Source organism: Triturus cristatus, chromosome 6, assembly GCF_964204655.1.
Source record: "Triturus cristatus chromosome 6, aTriCri1.1, whole genome shotgun sequence".
In the NCBI taxonomy this organism is placed as follows: domain Eukaryota; kingdom Metazoa; phylum Chordata; class Amphibia; order Caudata; family Salamandridae; genus Triturus; species Triturus cristatus.
This window is the reverse complement of record NC_140589.1, coordinates 1,828,681,591-1,828,705,420: the sequence shown is the minus strand read 5'-3', so window position 1 is coordinate 1,828,705,420 and position 23,830 is coordinate 1,828,681,591. Positions and strand designations below refer to the sequence as shown.

Below are 23,830 nucleotides of genomic sequence, written 5' to 3'. Positions count from 1 at the left end.
GATCGTGGATCTGGAGGTAGTGCCCAGGACTGACAGCGATCATAACGCTCTGGTGTTAAAGATGGTATCCCCCCTTGTTTCAAGGCGACAACCCGAATTGCCAACTGACCCTGGCCTTGTTTTATCCAATAACAGGCGGCGTGTCAAATGGGCGAAACTGCGAGATAAGAGGGATGCCCTCCCCAGATTATATTCAACTATCCTCCCCTTCCTCACCATGGCAAGGGACATCCTGATCGCGGAAGAGCATTCTGTTCCCTCTGTGAACTTGCTTACTCTCCATCAGGACCTGGTGGACACATTAGCCGATATTTTTAATCCAGCTGTAACCTCCAACAAACCTATGGTGCCCCGCCCTTCCTCCTGGTATAATGCTGCGTGCAGGAAGTCAAAAACCAATCTGATAAATGCAATTAAGGATGGTACGAATAGCTCAACTATTCGGGCCCTCAGACGCTCTTACAAGGAAGTAATGGAACAGGCAAAAATTGCCTGGGACTGGGAGATCTGGCATGATCTTGCCTCTGCACTTACTAGTAAGGAATCGCGGAGATTCTGGGCAATTGTGAATAATGGGACTGCTGAACCCCGCAATGCAATAGAAGTAAACCTAGATCCAGGGGTTTGGGAATCCCATTTTAAGTCTCTCTATGCAGGATCCTCCGACTTAGACGTTCTGCATTTACATTCCTATATACCTGGAGATGATGAGGTTGAGACTCTGGCTTTCACCCACGATGATATCACCATTGCCCTGGGAAAACTGATGTGGGGCAAAGCGCCAGGTTTAGATAAACTTCCTGGTGACATGTTTAAGGACCAGCCCCTGATTTGGGCACCGTACCTGTGCGCTCTATTCAATACTATCTTGCGAGGCGCAGAAGTTCCAGGGTCATGGTTGGGAGCAGAAATTATACCTATCTACAAAAAGGGATCACCCCTGCTCCCAGTAAATTACAGACCTATCAGTCTCATTGATGTCCCCCAAAAAATATTTGCGCGACTTATTCTAGATCGTCTGCAAGAGTGGATCAATGAGAATGATATTCTGTCACCCTATCAGGCTGGCTTTAGGAGTAAAACATCTACCACGGATCAGCTATTCCGCCTAGCTATGCTTTACTGGAAGACTGTCACTATAGAGGGTGGCAGCCTCTATATGGTGTTCGTTGATCTCCGTTCAGCATTTGACACCGTGCCAAGGGGGAAATTGTGGGCTGTTCGTCGGGACTTGGGAGTACCTAATGCTCTGTTGAACATACTAGTGAGATTGCATACACAGAATTTTGCACAGGTCAGGTGTGCGAGGGGAGGAGTCTTGTCCGCGAGGTTCCCGGTAGACAAGGGAGTTAGGCAAGGGTGTGTCCTTGCCCCCACCTTGTTTTGCCTATACGTGAATGGGTTGATTTCTCGCCTGGATGCAGTCCCAAACAACGATGCACCCAGGCTGGCAGGTAAGAAAATCGCGGCCATAATGTTTGCCGACGATACTCTTTTATTATCTAAGTCACCCATGGGGATACAGCGCACACTGGTTGGGTTTCATGAATTTTGTATTGATCATGGTCTACAAATCAACGTAGACAAAACCAAATTCATGATTTTTAATCCCCCACGACGCACCAGACCCCCTCCTATCTTGGATACAGTTTCGCTTGAGAGAGTGCAGACCTTTCAATATCTAGGTGTCACGCTGAGCGAAAACCTTTCCTGGGTGCCCCACCTCCTAAAATCTCAGCTCAAACTGACTCAAATAGCGGGCGGAATACTGAAAATGAACAATGCCTCAACATACAGGCCCATAAGCCCAGGTTTAGAGATCTATAAATCCAGGGCAAGATCAGCGGCCCTGTATGGTGGGGAACTATGGGGGCACGTTGTGAGTCCCGAATTAACCATAGCGGAGAATAGATTCCTGAGGCAGCTGCTAATGCTCCCACAAAGCACTCCCCTTATTCCTCTTCGGCTTGATCTGGGCTTACTCCCAATCCAGGAGGAACTATCTATAAAACCCCTTAGATTCTGGAGGAGATTATGGCTAACCCCTGAACTCACACAATATAGAATTGAACTGCAGGAAGTATTAAATTTGAGCAAAGCTGTGCACATTCCCTGGCTCTCCTATGTTAAACAGGAACTAATGTTAATGGGTCTTGCGGATATGTGGCATCAGCCAGCGATTGCCTGCAGTGAGATCTCAGGGAAACTGCTCACCCAGTCACATAGATCTAGATGCACTAGCGCATGGTTGCATAACTCACGTAATGGTCCTATGGTAAATTCATTCCTAGAGTTAAAAACTGTATACTCCTTTGAGGATGTAACGCCCTGAACGTCTCGGGATCGTTTAACAGACACGATAATGAGGACGCAACCACTTGTGAAGGGTTAGTTATTTTAATGAAGGCAAAAATAACACAAAGAAGAAACAAAAGTTATAGTCACTGGAATCCTCCAGGCTAAGTACGTTACCAGCCCACAGCACGGGTGGTCCTAACCGTCCTCTGCATATACGCCGGTCCCGGCGTATGCCAACAGAGGGCAGAAATGAAATGGCCGACAATCCCAATCGATAGGCTGTGAGGGGCACGAAGAGTGTTGGGGAGAATCGAGGAGTCAGGGAAACACCCAGCCGGGGTCTCTACCTGAAGGGAGCAGCCGCTCAACCTCTTCCTCAGACTGCACCGGGACGCGGAGTCACCTCCTGGTGATGCGTCACCGATACCCAAATCAAAACCAAGAAGACTGAACCGAGAGCAGCCGCTCGATCGATCCTGTGGACTTCCGAGTCTGTAACGCGGCAAACACCTCCTGGTGTGCGTTACAGCTGGCAGTCCCTGTATCTCTGGTCGGGCTGGGAGTTACGACTCCAACCAGCAAAAGCGCCACTGCGCTTTGACTCAGCCGAGTCAAAAAGCGAAGCTCAATGGTTGACCGGTAGAGCTTCCGGGTCCTTCACAGGTGACGATGGGGCAAGACACGGCCCAGGGAGTAACGACTCGACCTACCTCCGTTCTTGCCTTACTGGAGCTCCACTCCGGAACACTGCTCTTCACGAAGCAGGTACGTCGGTGTAAACACAATATCCGACAGCGTTGTACCTCCCGGTTCCTCCCTTTATAGGGCGTGTTTTCCTTGAGTTATGTAACAGCTCTCCTGTTTACATAAGGGCGTGTTTTCCTTGAGTTATGTAACAGCTCTCCTGTTTACATAAGGGCGTGCTTTCCTTGAGTTATGTAACAGCTCTCCTGTTTACATAAGGGCGTGTTTTCCTTGAGTTATGCAACAGCTCTCCTGTTTACATAAGGGCGTGTTTTCCTTGAGTTATGTAACAGCTCTCCTGTTTACATAACCTCTCAACCGCTAAGCATCCTGGGAGATGTAGTCCGTTTTCGCTGGTTACCGTTTTCCTCCCCTCGCATGACAGGAATTCTTGACAGTACATCCTCCCTCTCAGCGGCTCCCCACGGGTCCAGCGCAGGCAGGAAAACGCCGATGGAACAAGGAGACCAAGCGCGGAGCATGAACCCCTTCAGCCGGTTCCCATGATTGCTCCTCCGGGCCATAGCCTTTCCACGCCACCAGGTACCACAGCTTCCCCCTGCGCCATTTGGACGCCCGTATGCCCGACACTTCATACTCCACCTCCGACTCCACGCATACCGGCCTAGGTGTCCCAGACGGCTTGGAGGGTGCTGGTTTGAGCAATGATACATGAAAGACAGGGTGTATCCGCAATGACTGGGGCAAGCACACCTTCACGTTCACGGGACCCATACACTTGGTAATTCGATAGGGGCCCATGTACTTGGGATGGAACACACTGTTCTTTCGAAACCTCATGTTTCTTGTGGATATCCAGACGTAGTCTCCAGTGCGGTACAGTGGCCCGGGCCTTCTCTTCCTGTCTGCCGCAGCCTTGTATCTTCTCTTGGCCTCTATTAGGACAGCCCTTGAGCGCATCAAGGTGTCTTTTATGTGTGCCACCCTGTCCGCTGTGGCGGGAATCCTGTCCTCTCTGAACGGATGTAGAAATGGCAAGAACCTGGGATGTTGGCCATAGTTGCTATAGAACGGAGATGACTGTGTGGAGCTGTGAGTGGCGTTGTTATAGGCTATCTCTGCAACCCATAGCAAGTCGACCCATTCTTCCCTGCCCTGGTCCACAAAACATCGCAGATACTGTTTGAGCGTTTGGTTCAGGCGCTCGGTTTGGCCGTCCGTTTGAGGGTGGTAGCTGGTGGACAGGGCGGTCTTAACATGCAGCGCAGTGCACCAAGTCTTCCAGAATTGCGCAGTAAACTGCGACCCCCGGTCCGACACGATCACCCCCGGTAATCCATGCAGTCGTACCACATTCTTTAGGAGTAGTGACGCCAATTCCCCGGCCGTAGGGACTCTCTTGCAGGGGATGAAGTGCCCCATTTTCGTCAAGTAATCCACCACCACCAGTATCGCCGTCATCCCCTGGTCTACCGGTAGGCCCACCACGAAGTCCAGTGATATGCTATCCCATGGTCTATCCGGGGTCGGAAGTGGATGTAAGAGCCCTTGGGTTCGGCCATGGTCGGCCTTCATGGTAGCACACGTAGGACACTCCTGTCCCCACCTCCTGACATCCACTCTCATGGTTGGCCACCAGAAATGCCGTCCCATGCTAGCCACCGTTTGTTCAAAGCCCAAATGACCTGCGCATGGAGAGTCATGGCACCAGATGAATGCTTGCTTCCTTAGCCTAGGCGTGGGTATCAATAGGCACCTGCCCTTCAGGGGTATCCCGTCCTTCAGCTGCCATTCTCTGTGACTGAGGAGCCACCTCCGCCATGCGAACGACCTGATCCCTCTCTTTATTCCCCTCAGGAAAGTATCCGGTTGGATAACCCCCAATACCATCCTCGGGGAAATGATGGAACGCTCGGTCGCAGGCAATGGTTCCTTAACTGCAGATTGACGGGACAGGGCGTCCGCCTTCCGGTTTTCCGTCCCCGGCCGATATGTGATGCGGAAGTTGAACCCCGCAAAGAAGATCATCCACCGCAGCTGCCTGGGAGAAAGGTGTCTTGTGGCCGTCATGAACTGCAGGTTCCGATGGTCCGTGTACACCGATACCACATGTCTTGCCCCCATCAACCAATGCCTCCATTCGGTGAAGGCGTCCTTGATTGCGAGAAGCTCCTTCTCCGCAATATGGTAGTTGCGTTCGGCGTCGTTGAGTTTGCGGGACATGTACGCAACGGGATGAAGCACCCCTGTGTCGTGGTTGCGTTGGGACAAGATAGCCCCCAGCGCCACATCCGATGCGTCTGCTTCCACCACGTAGGGGAGATCCGGATCGGGGTGAGCCAACACCGGCGCCTTACCAAAGGCGCTTTTCAGGGCCTCAAAGGCTTTGTTCGCCTCAGGGGACCAGACAAACTCCTTGGACTTCCTCAGTAGCTGTGTGATTGGGGCCACCAATCCTGAAAATCCGTCTATAAACCGCCTGTAAAAGTTGGCGAAGCCAATGAAACTTTGGACGTCCTTCACGCTTTGGGGCACCGGCCATTCTTTCACCGCCTTGATCTTTCGTTCTGCCATCTCCTGTCCCTCTGGACTCAGCATCACTCCGAGGAATTCCACGGATGTGACGTGGAAGTCACACTTGCTGAGTTTACAAAACAGCATGTTTTCCCTCAGCTTGTGGAGCACAGCTGTGACGTGGTGTACGTGCTCCTCCTCACTGGACGAATAGATGAGGATGTCGTCGATATATACGACCACGTAGATATCCAACTCCTCTCTGAATACCTCATTCAAAAAGTACTGAAAGGCTGCCGGGGCGTTGCACAGTCCGAACGGCATGACGAGGTACTCAAAAAGGCCAAACCTGGTCTTAAAGGCGGTCTTCCACTCGTCTCCGTCCCTCATGCGCACCAGATGGTATGCCCCTTTCAAATCCAACTTGGTGTAGATACGAGCTTTCTTGACCTGTTCCAGAAGTACACTGATGAGAGGCAAGGGGTACCGATTTTTTATGGTTATCGCATTCAATGCCCTAAAGTCCACACAGGCTCTCAGCTCCCTATTAGCCTTCGGGATGAAGAAGAGTGGCGAGGCGGCCGGAGACTTGGACGGGCGGATGAATCCTAGCTTGAGGAGTTTATCCAGGTACCCCCGGAGATGCACGTTTTCAGGCTCCGTCAGGGCATACAGCCTGCCGCTGGGAACGCTGGCCCCTGGCACCAGGTCGATCTGGCAGTCAAACTGTCTATGTGGTGGTAGCACTTCCGCCTTCACCTCATCAAATACATCCTCAAAACTGTGATAAGCCTGGGGGAGAGACACATCTTTTTCTGCCGCTGTAGCCACCGTCTGACTCCCGCTCTCATCTGCGTCAAGGGATTCCGTTCTTATTCCACAATGCAGGATGCAATACGGTGACGTCATTTCGAGGCGATGTGTTGGCCAATCCACAGAGGGGTTGTGTTTCTGTAGCCACGGCAATCCCAATATGACGCCATATTGGGGCGCTCGGATGATGTTAAAATCGATTTGTTCCAAATGGTGCCTCCCATATCTCATCGGAAGGACCCCCGTGTGCTGCCCGATGGGCCCCGTCACCAATCGCCTTCCGTCTACAGCATAGACGTCTTCGGGTACAGCTTTGGGAAGAAGCACTAGCCCTAGCCTGCATGCCTCGTTGTGGTCCATAAACATGCCAGTGGCCCCTGAATCCACCATGGCCACAACGGGTATCCACTGGTCATGCACTCCCACGTGCACCGTGAGAAACAGGTGTCATTGTCCCTTAGTGACCGAGTTGGAAAGTGAAGGGATGGATGAGTGACTCCGAGATGCCCCTTCTTTGGTCTGGGAGTCCTCTAGTTTTCCGCCGGTATGTCCACCACGGCTGTTACCGACCGGTTGGCCCGATAACGTGACGTCTTCGGTTTGGCAGGGCATTCACGTACGTAGTGGCCTTTTTTGCCACAATATAGGCACAATCCTTGTTTACGGCGTGACTCTTTCTCCGTGGCTGTGAGGCTCGCTCGTATTGCGCCGATGTCCATGGGTTCTCCCTTGGATGCGGTGGAAGTTTCAGGACTTCCCACCGTCACATAGGATGGAAGGGATTTTCCTTTTCTCCCATGATCCCCCTTTCTTTCACTTAGCCTATGTTCCAGCCGTAATACCAGGTTGATAAGGCCCTCACATGTCTTGGGTTGAGGGTCAATATGAGCCACGGCGTCCTTGAGCTCATCACACAGCCCTTGATAGAAGAGCGCCGTCTGTTTAGCAACAGGCCACTTGGTTTCCGCAACCAGCCTTCGGAACGCGTTGAGATACTGCACCAGGTCGTTGGATCCCTGTCTCAACTCAAGCATTTCACGGTCCGCCGTGTACGAGTCAGCCCTTCTGTCGAACACCTTCAGGAATTCCTTGCGAAAAGCACCCCAATCACATAAGATGGGGTCGTCCCTGCTTACCAGAGGTACGGCCCATTGTGCCGCGTTTCCAGCCAAATAGGAAATAAGGAAAGCCACACGAGCCTGACTCGTGGGGAACGCCCTTGGTTTGCACGTTAAATGTAGCGCCACTTGTGTGAGGAATACCTGCACTGTGTTAGGATCCCCACTGTACCTCTCTGGTGTTGCCAAGGGGATGGCTACCGGCATTTCCACTACTACCGCAGGGGTCGGGTTCGTGAGGGAGGTGCTGGGCGTGAGCGGGTCCAATTGGATAGCATCCAGTCTGGCTTTTACATCGGCTGTTTCTTGCCTAGAGGCAGCCACTTCAGCTTGCACGGTCGCTAAAGCAGCCAGCACATCATCAAGTGTTGCCATGTCTGTTATCGACCGGGAGACAGTTAGTGTTATTTAAGGTCGGATATTTTGTAACGCCCTGAACGTCTCGGGATCGTTTAACAGACACGATAATGAGGACGCAACCACTTGTGAAGGGTTAGTTATTTTAATGAAGGCAAAAATAACACAAAGAAGAAACAAAAGTTATAGTCACTGGAATCCTCCAGGCTAAGTACGTTACCAGCCCACAGCACGGGTGGTCCTAACCGTCCTCTGCATATACGCCGGTCCCGGCGTATGCCAACAGAGGGCAGAAATGAAATGGCCGACAATCCCAATCGATAGGCTGTGAGGGGCACGAAGAGTGTTGGGGAGAATCGAGGAGTCAGGGAAACACCCAGCCGGGGTCTCTACCTGAAGGGAGCAGCCGCTCAACCTCTTCCTCAGACTGCACCGGGACGCGGAGTCACCTCCTGGTGATGCGTCACCGATACCCCAATCAAAACCAAGAAGACTGAACCGAGAGCAGCCGCTCGATCGATCCTGTGGACTTCCGAGTCTGTAACGCGGCAAACACCTCCTGGTGTGCGTTACAGCTGGCAGTCCCTGTATCTCTGGTCGGGCTGGGAGTTACGACTCCAACCAGCAAAAGCGCCACTGCGCTTTGACTCAGCCGAGTCAAAAAGCGAAGCTCAATGGTTGACCGGTAGAGCTTCCGGGTCCTTCACAGGTGACGATGGGGCAAGACACGGCCCAGGGAGTAACGACTCGACCTACCTCCGTTCTTGCCTTACTGGAGCTCCACTCCGGAACACTGCTCTTCACGAAGCAGGTACGTCGGTGTAAACACAATATCCGACAGCGTTGTACCTCCCGGTTCCTCCCTTTATAGGGCGTGTTTTCCTTGAGTTATGTAACAGCTCTCCTGTTTACATAAGGGCGTGTTTTCCTTGAGTTATGTAACAGCTCTCCTGTTTACATAAGGGCGTGCTTTCCTTGAGTTATGTAACAGCTCTCCTGTTTACATAAGGGCGTGTTTTCCTTGAGTTATGTAACAGCTCTCCTGTTTACATAAGGGCGTGTTTTCCTTGAGTTATGTAACAGCTCTCCTGTTTACATAACCTCTCAACCGCTAAGCATCCTGGGAGATGTAGTCCGTTTTCGCTGGTTACCGTTTTCCTCCCCTCGCATGACAGGAATTCTTGACAGAGGATTATTTGAATGTAATTTATCCTGTACTGGCCAGAAAGTTATATATCCAATGGAGGTTTGGCTGCCTCCCCCTTGCATGCTTCACAAACAAGTGGTCTAGCACCGGGGTTTCCAAATGCCCAGGCTGCGGCACGGACTTAGAGAATGACTGTCACATCCTTTTCTTCTGTCCCATGTACAGCAGAGCCCGGAAGCACTGGATTGTACCTGTATGTAGGAACCTGGGCTTCCGCAAATATGCAGATGCACTTAGAATCTTTAAATCTAACACAGCAGCTTACATTGTGTTTGCACTTTCTAAGTATCTCCATGCATTTTGGATAAAAAGGAGTTTTATAATTCGAAACAGTGCCTAGACTAACTTGGGTTGCTAGCTGTAAAATTTATCACTGATGATGTTTTTATTGTGTATTTTAATGTACTGTGTTATAAATGCTGCTTTTATGGCCGAAACAAAGTATTATTGAATTGAATTGAATTGAATTGTATGTGTGTGGGAAATGAGAGGGAAACTTTGCCATTCTTTGGTTCTGCTGAGATGTGCACAGTGCAGAGATTCTGTATAAGAAAATCTGGTGTGTGACTGACATACTTCTTAATCTACAAAACAACTTGAAAGGTGAGTTTTTTAATTGTGAGGGGATGTATGTGGTCTATTTTGATTTTAATCAGACTAACGTGTTTCTCCTGCAAAAGTGCAGGGAGTACTTTTTTTGGTCTAGAATCTTATTGTCAGTGTGTGTGCATTTAGATACCATTCTGTGATAAGCATTTGTGTTTTTCATGTGTTTGCAGACAGATAACTGTGCTGTTTTCATGTTTTGGTAGAATTAGACACTAGTCATTGTTTATGTATTTGCAAAATGAGTCGCGTTTCTACACTAAAATGCAGTACTCCTTCTAGATTATGAAATGTGTTTTGGTACAGTGCAAGGGATAGTGTTGTTTGTCTAGAATCACACAGTCTGTGTGCATTTAGGAATGATTTTGAGAGAAACATTTTGGTACTAATGTGTAGTCGAAAATTGTCTGTAATGTGTGCAATCACCTTACATCTTGTAGACTAGTAAATGTATTTTGTACAAGGGATAATTGTTTGTCTGCAATCACACTGTGAGTCTGTGTGCATTTGGGCAACTATTGTGAGAAAAGCATTTGGTAATATCATGTATTTTCTGGCAGATAACTGCTTTAAAACCTGTTTTGTTGTCGAGTTTTATTAGCATTAGAGGCCAATCATTGCTTATGCAATTGCAAAATGAGTCAGACTTTCACAGTAGTGTGCAGTACTGAAATATGTAGAATGTGTGCAGTCACCTTACCCCTTCTAGACTAGTGATTGTGTCTTGGTAAAGTACAAGGAAGAGTGTTGCTTGTCTAGAATCACACTGCGAGTCTGTGTGCATTTGGGTAAGCATTGTGAGAGAAGCATTTGGAAACATTGTGTATTTGCTCACAGATAACTGTTTTAAAACCTGTCTTGTGGTCAAGTTTTAGTAGCATTAGAAGCCAGTCTTTGCTTATGCTTTGATTAAACAAGTCAGGCTTTGACACAAAAGTGCAGTCCTGAAATATGTAGATTGTGTGCAGTTCCCTTACCACTTCCACAGTAGTGAATGAGTTTTGGTAAACTCCTAGGGATAATGGTTGTTGTCTAGAATCACACTGAGTCTGTGTGCATTTGGGAACCACTGTGAGAGAAGCATTTGGGTACTTCATATCTTTGCATACACATAACTGCTTAAAAACCTTTCCTGTTCTCAAGTTTTGGTAGAATTAGAAGCCAGTTATTGCTTATGTATTCTGAAAATGAGTCAAGCTTTGACACTAAAGTGCAGTAGTGAAATATGTAGAATGTGTGCAGTTACTTTACCTCTTCCAGAGTAGTGAATGTGTTTTGGTAAAGTACAGGGGATAGTGGTTGTTGTCTAGAATCACACTGAGTCTGTGTGCATTTGGGAACCTCTGTGAGAGAAGCATTTGGTAACATGGTGTATTTGCTGACAGATAACTGTTTTAAAACCTGTCATGTTGTCAAGTTTTAGTAGCATTAGAAGCCAGTGTTTGCTTATGCATTGATAAAATGAGCCATGCTTTGACACTAATGTGCTGTACTTTAATATGTAGATTGTGTGTAGTTTCCTTACCCCTTGCACAGTAGTGAATGAGTTTTGGTAAGCTGCTAGGGATAGTGTTGCTTGTCTAGAATCACACTGAGTCTGTGTGCATTTGGGAACCACTGTGAGATAAAATCGTGTATTTGCTGAGAGATAACTGTTTTAAAACCTGTCATGTTGTCAAGTTTTAGTAGCATTAGAAGCCAGTCTTTGCTTATGCATTGATAAAATGAGTCAGGCTTTGACACTAAAGTGCAGTACTTAAATATGTAGATTGTGTGCAGTACCCTTACCTCTTCTAGACTAGTGAATGAGTTTTGGTAAACTCCTAGGATAGTGTTGCTTGTCTAAAATCACACTGTGAGTCTGTCTGCATTTGGGTAAGCATTGTGAGAGAAGCATTTGGAAACATTGTGTATTTGTTCACAGATAACTGTTTTAAAACCGGTCATGTTGTCAAGTTTTAGTAGCATTAGAAGCTAATCTTTGCTTATGCATTGATAAAATGAGTCAGGGTTTGACACTAAAGTGCAGTACCATGTACTATTCTCTTCACTGCGCCAGAACTGAAAATTCTAAAGTTTTACCCAGGCACTGTCCTAGCAGTAGTCTGATGATTTAGTCAGTTTCCAAGTACTCATGTTGTGAACCATACATTACCACAGACTGCTTTAAATGTCTATGCAGTATGCATGCAGTCTTCTAACATACTATACACTTGTCTTTCACACCTTCAATTCCCTAGTCAGTATCCATACAGTCCAGCAAACATCCTGTCACTCCCTTTGCACTCCTCTAGTGACCCATTCAGTACCAAGTACTAATCCATTCACTGTGCCAAAAGCCAACCACTTATAAATTCACCCAGGCACTCTCCTTGCTGTACTCTAATCATTCAGTCAGTACCCAAGTACTCATGCAGTTAGCCAGGCCTTAGCACATGGACTGCTTCAAACGCCTATCTACTATGTATGCAGTTCTCTTAACCACCTACACAGTTGACTTTCACACCTTCAATTCCCCAGTCACTATTTATACACTTCTAGAAAACACCCTGTTACTCACCCAGTGTGTCTCCTTATAATACTGTAATCATTCAATCAATTAGCATGTAGTCTTTTAGTGAGGTAGGCTTCAGGGCATGAACTGCTTCAAAGTAGTATGCACTATGCATGTAGTGTTTTAACCATCGTCACACTTGTGGTTCAGGGCTATAGTTTCTTAGTCAGTTTTTATATAAAATGTGTTTGTACAGTAAAGGAATGGTATAAATTTGAAAGTTATTAATATACATTTATTTGTGATTCTTTTTTACAGATACTGTTTTTCCACGTTAAAATAGAGAAATCATGGCAGAAAAAAAAATAAAAAGAAAAGAAACTCAGAAAGGCGCAGGAGTGTCTCTCATCCATCGGCATTCTTCTCGTGCAAGATTGTTCGGATGAAGGGTCCTTCGGTGCTTCATCATACTTGCCGTGCCGCACGAGTATTTCTTGTTAGGATCTCCTTGCGTCAACACTCTTTTGCAAATCTTGCACGTGACCAAGGTGGCATTGGTCTTTGTTTGCCCCTCGGGAAAAGTAAAAAATTTCCACACCACTGAAGAAAAACGTTGTGGGCGAGGTGCCTCCTCCAAAAATGTATCCTTAGATTCGGTGAATATTTTTAAGCGACAACATTTACAGTTTTTGTAAGTTAAACTTATAAAATTTTGTTAGCCATAAGCATTTTATGTATGTGTGATTTGTATCTTGTGGTATTTTACTGAGAATAGCATGTTGTTGTTTTTTTTAACAATCTTTCTGATTGTTTTTTTTTTGCCCGCTGTTAAGTGATGAGTACGACTGAAATGACTATTTGTAGTGAAATTTAATATATTCTGGGAACAGCAAAAAAGGCAAAAAAATTACTTTGTGGAAATGATGCTGTGTTGTAAAAAATGAATTATTACATGTTATAATTTTTTTTTCTTTTCTTTCACAGATCCAAATTTTAAAATAAGCAATTTATATGAATTTAGATTGCAATTAAAATCTGAAAAAAATGTATACCATGTTTTATTCCTATTATTGTGAAGGTAAGTTTAACTAAGTCCCAATATGCAGACTAAGGAGGTCTGCAAGAAGCTACAAAGTTGAAACACGTTTCTAAAAACACTCTGTTTATACCTATGTAGTTTTGAAATCTGACCATAATCAGATATCATGTGACCTGCAAAAAAAGAGATTTGAGGGGTTCATAATATTTCCCACTGTACCTATTGAAGGACCGCAATCATTCTTCTTTGCGTTGAAAGGGTGTTCTAGAAGTGTTGTTGTGCATGATTGCACTGAATACTCATAAAACAAGACACATGTCTAGATTTATCAGAAATCATAAATCTCGATATGTGTGTGAATGCTGCACCATTCTAAAATAGGTGTAGGAAAGCACAACTAGGACAATTGTTTTCATTTCTCCACATTTTGATATCTTCAATGCATGCTGAAATGTTCAGCATACATTGAAGGAGAAAAATGCATTTTCTCATTGTTTTTGTGCAGGAAAGTGTGTCTTCCTGCAGAAAAACAAACAGCACATGACACAGATATCCTTGCACTATGGTGCAAGGGTGCCTGTGTCACCACATGGCTGCAGTTTAAGCAGCCGTGCAGAGAGAAGCATAGATTTGCAACATATTTATGTACATATGTTGCATCCCTGTGCTTCGGAAGTACTACAGCACACTGCAGTTAAAGAGGTTACTGTGTGATGCTGCAGCACTTCCTCATAGTTCTGCACTTATACATTCACCATACGCTACTAATGCATTCATTCAGTCAATTACGTACTACACATACATTAATCTAAACTTTCACACACTAACAAAGAAATTTAGCTTTTTTTTTAAACCAGGAAAGTTAGTTCTTAGAAGATCTTTTTTTTTTTCTTCTTTCTTCTTTTATATTTTTTGGGGGGTTTTCTAACAATTTTGTGAATTTTTTGGTTTTTCTGGAAAAAACAAAAACAACAAACAAAACAGGAGGAACCAAACAATGAACTTCAGGGAACAAAAAAAAAAACAACTAGCAATTGAGACTTTCTTGCCGGCGACAGATCAGATCGCTCGACTGCTCACCGTAGCACAAAGTCGCATTGCACTTAGTGCAGAGCACTTTTAAAAATTGAAATTGAGGACGGATGTCCAAATTTTGGGCTGATGGATGCACTCTTTAAGTGCTCGGCTGCGATGAGGTGGAAGGCGCAGGAGTGCCTCTCATCCGTCGGCATTCTTCTCCTGCAAGATTGTTCGGATGAAGGGTCCTCAGGTGCTTCATCATACTTGCCGGTCCGCACGAGTATTTCTTGTTAGGATCCCCTCGCGACAGCACTCTTTTGCAAATCTTGCACGTGACCAAGGTGGCATTGGTCTTCGTTTGCCCCTCGGGAAAAGTAAAACATTTCCACACCACAGATGAAAAACGTGGTGTGCGTGGTGTCTCCTCCAAAAAGTCATCCTCAGATGTATGAGGAGATGCAGGTGATGCCTGCTGCCCTGAAGCCATTTTTGGTTGAAAAAAGTTAGAGCTAAGTGAAATCTTAGTCCCAAAAATCTTCTTCTCTGCAAAGAGATGCTCCTCCAAAGAAGGTGAAAGAAGAATGATTGAATTGGGTGGGGTCTTTCAATAGTTAGAACAGGAAGTGTAATGAACCAATCAAATCTCTTTTCTTGCAGGTCTCATGGGATCCACACGCCCTGCGCTTACGCATCACGCACCCAGCGCGCATCCGCGAAATTGAATAAAAAAAAAAATAGGATTAGATGTAAAAATATATTACTTTCAAGACTAGTTTAGAGTTTGTCTTCAATTAACCCCTTCGGCGCTCATGACGGAACGGTTCCGTCATGAGCGTCGGTTGGGCTGTGCTCATGACGGAACCGTTCCGTCATGAGCCCGCCCGCGCAACGAACCTTCAGCGTGGCGCGGGAATCCGCGCAGCGCTGTAGGGGTTAATGTTCACATGAAATACATATACATGTCTTTTTAAATGTTAAATATTTCGCGGGATCCGCGCACCTACCGCGTCAGACGCAGATGACGCATCGCGGAAGCACGTAAACGTCGCGTTACGTACATCGGACGTGTCGCGTGTAGGCTGGGAGTCGCGTACCGGTCGCATTGCGATCGCGCACTAAACACGTACCCAACGCATTACCATGAGCGGATGCTATCGCGTAGGGATCGAGAACGGTGCGCGGATCCAAAAAACATGGAAAAAATATATATAAAATAAAGTTTTGAACATATAGTTAAAAAATATTTTAAAAAATATGTTTGAAAACCCCAATAAAAACAAATCATATTTTTTAATTTTTAAAAGAATTAATTGAAAAAATAAGTTTAAAAAATGGTGATAAACATAATTAATGAAATTGACACACAATTTGAAAAATATAGAAATCCAATGAAAATCATTAAACATGATATCTTTAGAGAAAGTTATAGATAGGAATTAGCATTTAAAAAACCTTTTAAATTCACTGAAAAAGCCATAGGTTTCATGCACGTTATAGTTAGGAATTGGCATTTAAAAAACCTTTGAAATTCACTGAAAAAACCAAAGGTTTCAGGGGCGTTATAGTTAGCTGGACATTTCCCTCATACAAAACCCTAGAAATTCCCCTGTTATAGTTAGTTCAGCTAACTATAACTCGCGCCCCCGCAATGCACTGCTGATGACGTCACATATTACATCACTCATGACATGGTCAGTGACATTACTGATGACATCACTGATGACATCACTGAAAACGTCATCCATGTGATAAATTAGTGCATCTTCTCACACCCTAATTTAACCTTTGATACACCGGCTCAAAATTTCAGACGGCCATTTTGAAAACCATAGATACTCCAATACCAATAACTACATACCCACTCATTGACTCTTAGGTCTACATACATCTCCACTCACTCACCTGTACAATCACTCATACTTACAGTCACTCCGTACAAGACTATCATATGCATTTATACACCTATATAGACACTCACACACTGCCAATGATCCATTGAGGTACTGACACACCTAGTCAGTCATGCAAATAATTAAACAGTCCAATTTACTCACCTATACAGTTAAACACACTCAAGTTCACTTACTCATAAAAATACTAACAAATTCTGACGCTCTTATAAAATTACTAATACAAGCACACACTCATCCATACAGCCACTCCCGCAATCACACACTCTCACATATAGATAGTTGTATACCATCATCATCAGTCAGTTTTTATTTCGACTTGTTGTCATAAAAGACAAATTAAAAACACATTTCGTCATCAAATACATAAGAAAAAAAAAAGTAAAAAAGAGGACAGTTCATCATCAGGTATATCCGTTAAAGCTACACATTTGAGTTATACACAGAAAGCATGGCACTGAAGCTAGAAACAGCAGGATTTAAGTTCACTACATAAGTGGTATTCCTACTCGACCAGATAAGAAAATAAATAACTGTCTTCCATAAAAACACACTAAAACTATAAAAAAGTACCACAATTGTACTGGGTTTACTTTAGGGCGACTGGAGAGCTTTCAGTTTCCCAACTCTTATTGTCCACATCCATTTCAGAAATTTTGCTAGAGCTATCACTATTGTTTCAGAACAGTCGGTTTGAAATATTCTCAGTGCAGTAATACCCGTCATAATACCCTTTTGAATACAAACTGCTCTTATCCATTTATGACGGGGGGCCTTATATTCTGGGCAAATAAACAAAACATGGGCTATGGTTTCCAGGTATGTTATGCAAAAAGGGCACATTTGGTCACTTTTACTAGATGCCCATTTACAGGTGACCATATTCAGTGGGAGAGTACCTACCCTAAACTGATGGAATAATTTCCTATCATGAGGCATTGTAATCAGATCCCAGTACATCTCATACCCAGGAGTATGTTTCAGCTCCAAAAAAGCCTTAGTATACGATGGAGCAGTGTGTGACTGGAACTCCTCCTGGGATATGAATGACCAGTAGGCCTCTTTTAACTGTTGTTTGGTAGGAAATGATGTCCCCTGAGGATTATCCCAAAGATCCCCCAAACCTAGGGACTTAAGGAGAATTTTAACCTTTCTAAACCATAGCATTTTACCCCCAGAATCCATATCACGCGTTTCCAGGAGTGCTAACGCATAGTGATTCAATTCTGGGGTTACCCACAGTCTTCTCCAGTAAGCAACTGGTCTAAATCTACAAATATTTTCTAGACTCTGACATCCCAAATCCATGCGCAGAGGTACGAGTGGTGTAGAATGTGGGAGCCCTGTTATGCAGCGGAGAAATTTGTTGTGTGCTTTTTGTAGACCTGCTATATCAGACGACCCCCACAGTTCCGCTCCATATAACATGGAAGATCTTACACTTGAGTCATAAATTCTTAATACTGGGGCTACAGGTTTAGTGGCTGACAACTTAAATTTTCTTAGAAGGGCACCAGATAGTTGTGCGTGCTTAGAAATTAAATGGGCCACATGCGGCTTCCACTGTAACATGGAGCCCAATGTGATACCCAGGTAACTGAAGCTATCAGTCTGCTCTAATGGTTCCCCATTCATAAAGACTCTGCCCCTAATCTTCCTATGCCTATGCATCGTCATAAATTTGGTTTTAGAGACATTAACAGAGAGGCCATAGTCATTGCAAAATTTTTCAAAGCAGTCTATTGCCTTCTGTAACCCTTCCTGAGTCTTTGATAATAGGAGGGTGTCATCCGCAAACATTAGCAGGGGGACGGGGATGCCGTTCTGTTTGGGTGCATCAGTAGTAGAGTCCCTATAATAATCTATAACTCTATTTATATATAGTGTGAATAATGTGGGTGCCAGCACACACCCTTGCCGCACGCCCCTTTCCGTTGGAAATCTGACAGTCACCTGGCTCTGGTTACCCCATCTGACCTGCGCGTAATTATTTTCATGTAGTTTAATCAAAACCGCAAGCAGTTCAGGTGGGATACCCTGCTCGTGGAGCGCTCTCCACAGCCTATCTCTTGGGACTAAGTCAAATGCAGTCTTTAAATCAACAAAGGCTGCATAGAGTGTGCCACCCCCCAGAACCACCCATTTCCAATATATTGTGGAAAATCTAAAAACTTGATCTACCGTGCTAGTCAGGGGTCGGAAGCCAGCCTGTAAAGTGGACATGACTCCCGAGTCCTCGATCCAATTCTGGACCCTAAGAAGTACCATTCTGGCCACAACCTTCTGAATACAGGCTATTAAGCTAATTGGCCTGTAATTTCCCGGGTCTGCTCGGTCACCCTTCTTAAAAATTGGTATGATTTCTGCTCCCCGCCATATATCCGGCACCGTAGTGCCTTTGGCAATAGTGTTCGCCAATAATTCAATGTAAGGGACCCAGACTGATTTACTATGCAGGAACAAATCTGCGGGAATTTTATCTAAGCCCGGGGCCCTGCCTTTGGGGATTAGATTAAGGGCACATTCAACATCTTTCTTGGTGAACACTAGTATATTTGCTGATAAAGGACGGCTGAGAGAGGCTAGGGCAGGTGGTGGGACATTATTTGTGTTAGCAAACTGGGACTTAAAGTGCTTAACCCAGTGTTCTGGCGGGACATGATTAACCGGGATTGGTTTTTGGTTCCCCGTGCCCCACCTCACAAGATGCCAGAAGTCAGTCGAGTCTCTGGACTTACTGGCTACCAATAACTCCTCCCAGTATTTAGTGTCCCACGCTTTTTTCGAGGCATTTTGTGTCCATTTGTAATGATTCCTTGCCGCCCGTATAGCCTCCCTATCAGTGGATCGCACTGCATCAGCTAAAGATTTGTATGCAGTCCTGCAGTTTTTATCATACCATGACTCCTGTTTTCTTTTCCCCTTGCCAGAGTTCCTCTTCCTCAGAATACTAAAATATTTACTTAGTTTAAAAAAAGGGTCGAGTGAATATGGACTACCCTGCTGCAGTAATCCTCGTAATCCAGCTGCCCCTGCCTTTCAATGATTGCTTCTTTTACCATGTCATTCATTTTGCTAATGGTTTCGGGTTTACCCAGACACTCGGCCCATCTAACCCGCCGAGAATCATTTGTCATGACGATATCATCTATTATATCATCTGGTATTAACCCCAACCCTTTGTGAAGCTGTAGCTCAAGACTGAGAGGGTTATGGTCACTTTCGATACGATGAATTACAGTCATATCACGTATTGATGTCCAGAATTCAAGGTTGACCAGAATATAGTCAATTCTGCTGGTGCTCTGTCCATTATTAAAAGTTGGATTACCCTGCTCATCCCCTCGTGTTCTACCGTTCACTGCTCTCAACCCGTGTTCTAAACTGAAGGTCTTGAGTTGTAGGGCTGCCTGGGTCCACCGTTTAATAGGGGGTACACTAAGGGGGGGATTTGCCAACAGATATCCTCTGCCTCCGTGAGCTCTAGATCCATATGGTCCAGAGGCTCATAGGAGCAGTTGAAATCTCCGCAAATTAATATGTTAGCACCTCCCCTCCAAATACTAACATAGTGTCCCAGTGCCACCACGACTTCTGATGATTTCCCTCCCGGCTTTCCCCTGGCATACACATTAAAAATGATGAGTTCACCAAATGAGGGAGATTTTAACTTGACCCCCAGAATATCCCTTGAATTAATTTCTAATTGTGTAGTTGTAAATCCATCATCCTGTTTTACCCAAGTGGTCAGATAGTTGTATACTCTTACACACATATACACTGTGTTTCACATATGTAGTTACTGACACATGTACAACTGAGATATACATTCAGTCACTAACACACCCATACATACACTCACCCAACCATACAGTCCATCACAGTTGCACTCTTAAAACCATGCACCCATAGAATCACCCACTCACACATCTATGCACAGAGTCACACACACACACACTACCCACACAAACACTCAGGCACCCATACAGATACTCAGACAACCAATCAATAACCCATATAGACACTCATATAGCTATTCACAAAACCATGCAGCCACTAATGCACCAACACACACACACATACAGACATTCACACAGTTTAGTCACTAGTCTGCAGTAAGATACATTTAATGACTCACTTATAGTCAGTTACGCACCTAGAAAATCATCCATTCACACACTTGTACACCCACTCATTCTTCAACAGGCCTTTCCCTATATATATTAAACATATTAAAACTGTACAGAAACACATACTCACTGGATGATGTCATCAGTGATGTCATCGGTGATGTCATTTGAGAGGTCATTAGTGATGTCACTGACCATGTCATGAGTGATGTAATATGTGACGTCATCAGCAGTGCATTGCGGGGGCGCGAGTAATAGTTAGCTGAACTAACTATAACAGGGGAATTTCTAGGGTTTTGTACGAGGGAAATGTCCAGCTAACTACGCCCCTGAAACCTATGGTTTTTTCAGTGAATTTCTAAGCTTTTTTAAATGCTAATTCCTAACTATAACGCCCCTGAAACCTTTGGTTTTTTCAGTGAATTTCAAAGGTTTTTTAAATGCCAATTCCCAACCATAACGTGCATGAAACCTATGTTTTTTTCAGTGAATATATATATATATTTTTATATCTCCTAGTCACCACTAGTTAGTTATAATTAGGATCGCTTTTTCATCGGAATACCGTTTTTCCTGTTGCTAATAAATTTGGCCCCATTTGAATCTCCATAAAACTGCTACGTTTTGACTAGTTAGTGAATGGAACGTTTCGGGGTTATCCATCAAGCGGGGGGGCTGAGAAAAAAAGAGGCCCCAAAACGCAAAATCCCCACGCATTTCCATAACTTCTTTAAGACAGGCGACAGCAAGAACTGCTGAGTGGAATTACACTAAATTTGGCAGGAAGCTAGATGTTGGGCCACAGATTGTGATTTTTGTGATTTGGGGTTCATTCGTTCAGTAGTTTTTGAGAAATAAATGATAAAAAATTATTGTATATTTTGGTAGTTGGGCTCGTGAGAGACCCCCGGACATCCCGTGAGAAAGCAAAATGAAAAATGGAGCCCTTTTATTGGTTGAGAGGCCATGTTTTCCTGTGAGCCTTCACGTTTTTGTGACAGCGTGTGCTCAGACTGGCTGCTGTTTAAACTTTAGAAATTAAATGGCTGCCATTACTGTTTGCGGAGAAAAATTGCAGGTGTTGTGGAAATAAAGTAAAAGGGCCATATAAGTGGGCAGGAGAAAGGAATGCTGTCCCCTTAGATTTAGAGAAGAGGTCTCCAAGGGATAACTACTGTGATAAAATTAAATGTATATTAAAAAGAAGAAATTATGTCATCGCTGGACTCTTGTGGGATAATGAATAGTAAAAAAGAGCAGGTGAGTTCTCAATACAGTGTACTAGCAGGAATGAATATTGTGCCCCTTGTTGTTGAGAGTAAGTTAGTGAGAGAAGTACAGTGATGAGTAGAAGGATACTTATTTTTTTAAAACATTTTTAGGATCTTGAGGGTCGTGAAAAGTAGGAAAGAGCAGTAGACTTGTTACTGTAAGAAGGAGTCTTACTGGAGATGGTGTTTATCAGAGTTCACTATTTACACCCATCAGCTTGGGAGGTGTTCGGAGTAGAGTTCAGACTATTCCCACACCCTACCATGCACAGCCGTCATGCAATAGATGGATCTAAACGGAGAGGTAAGTACCTCTTCACACCCTACCACGGACAACCATCATCTCAGAGAGAGGTCTCGAAAGAGAGAGAGGCCAGTACATTCACACACCCTACTACGCACACCCGTCATTTGAGAGAGAGGTCCTAAAGGAGAGGCCAAGTACATCAACACACCCTACTACGCACACCTGTCATTTGAGAGGGAGGTCTCAAATGAGAGGCCAGTCAATGCACACACCCTACTTCGCACACCTGTCATGTGAGAGAGGTCTAAAAGGAGAGCCAGTTCATGCACACACCCCACTACGCACACGTCATGTGAGAGAGAGGTCTCCAAGGAGAGGCCAGTCCCTGCCCACTCCCTACTTCACACACCCATCATCTGAGAGAGGGATCTGAAAGGAGAGGGCTGTCACTCTCCATATACCCTACTACGCACACCTGTTATTTGAGAGGTGTCTGAAGGGAGATGCAAGTCTCTACCCTCACCCCACTATGCACACCTGCGATTCCAGTGAGAGGTCTCAGTGTAGAGGGCAGCCCCTCCTTATACTCTAGTATGCCCATTCATTATTCAGCAGAGGGTTCTCAGTGGATAGGAAGAGTCTCACAAGATCGTATTGGGAGAAGTAGAAAAAAAGGGCTCAGGTCAACCAATAGTTCACATTCCTATTACATGGTTAAATAAATGTTCCGATTAAAGTGGCTGCAGAGCCAGAGAAGGCTCAGATGTTCCTTGATGGTGGAGGAAAAGGAAGTCTCTTTGAGTTGTGCCTCAGCAGATGGGACAATTTGGAAACTATAAAGACTGGTGTTTTCAGCTGCATTTAAAAAAGAGCTCCAAGTTCATATATCTAAGAATATAGGTAATGAACTTTGTTCAGAAGTTTCAGTAAGTGCACTACTGTTGGTAAATGTATTCTACACAAGATTTACTGATTAAAAAGTTGTTTGTAGAGGTGTAAATTTCTCAGTATAGCTTTTGAGAAGTAGATACTAGAATGTAGAGAGACGTCAGCAACCATTGCACGTTGTGGTAAAAATGAAGTGTTGAATCTGTATGTAGTAACTAAATGAGGCAATTTTTCTCAAATTATAAAATAATCTGGAAGCTGTTAATACAAGTGCTAGTGTTTTTATGAACCTTACTGTACACATACTTTACCTACATGAGATGTTTGATTCAAGATATTACTATTTCTAGAAGAGAACATTGTGCTCACTGTTAGCAAAAGTGTGTCAATAGGTATGTGTTACTTTATAAACTTTTATGGAACCAGGGTTGATGGCATGTTATAATTTAATTGTGCAAAAACAAAAATGCACTGGTTGAGGGCGTGGAATTTTTCAGGAGAAAGGAATAATAAGTTAGTGGTACACTAGATCTAAATATGTGATTGGGGTAAAACATGTGGAAACGTTTAGAGAATATAGTGATGTACACGGTTATCAATTATTTATCAGTATGTTAATGTAAGTTTTTTGGTTATTTTGTCTTTTTTTAGGAGAAAAATAGAAAACAGAGTTTGTTAAAACAAATGTGCCTTGTCACAAAATATATGGAGGAGGAAAACAACACTTGTTTACTTTGGAAGAAACGGGAAACAATAACTGAGTGGAATGTCGGGAAAAAACATAATTGCAGAACCGATTATGTTCTACTGCCTAGGGAGAGATTTGTGGATTTGCATAATCTGTGCAGCTCTACACGTTTCTGAGAAAATTATCTGGTTACATATGCAGCAAAAAAAAAAAAAAACGACATTATTCAGATAAGCCGGGTTGTTGTCTGCTGGAGCAATAATGGTTGAAATGATGTGGAAGCACCTGAAGAAACATCTAGTTCAGCTGCACGAGCTAGCCTTTGTTTACGCATAGATCTTAAATGCTTCCACTTTCCTGCAATCAATACTACATTGCTTCTTTCTACTTTCCCGGCGGAACTTCTTTTTACAAAGATTAAACATGTGAAACTTTACTGAGACTATTTTGCCACCTAGCTTCAAATGCAAAAACAAACTGTGAAAGTGAACATTTTGTGGCAGGCCGAAGTGGCTGAAAGAGAGC

The 23,830-nt window shown here is 44.5% G+C and overlaps 1 protein-coding gene and 1 long non-coding RNA gene across 13 annotated transcripts in view; one reads left to right on the top strand and one right to left on the bottom strand.

The window, feature by feature from the left end:
* The window catches only part of LOC146822118 (uncharacterized), a 67,094-nt gene extending 43,587 nt beyond the window's left edge, over positions 1-23,507 (top strand). For 2 of the 4 annotated variants that reach the window (XR_014963232.1, XR_014963234.1), the window contains one exon: positions 23,269-23,507. This is a non-coding gene — a long non-coding RNA (uncharacterized LOC146822118). The remainder of the gene's footprint in view (positions 1-23,268) is intronic. The other 2 variants (XR_014963233.1, XR_014963231.1) reach the window with 1 other exon arrangement.
* Positions 1-23,830, bottom strand: part of DNMT3A (DNA methyltransferase 3 alpha) — a 1,939,932-nt gene that overhangs the window by 919,930 nt on the left and 996,172 nt on the right. The gene's annotated exons all lie outside the window — the stretch shown is intronic.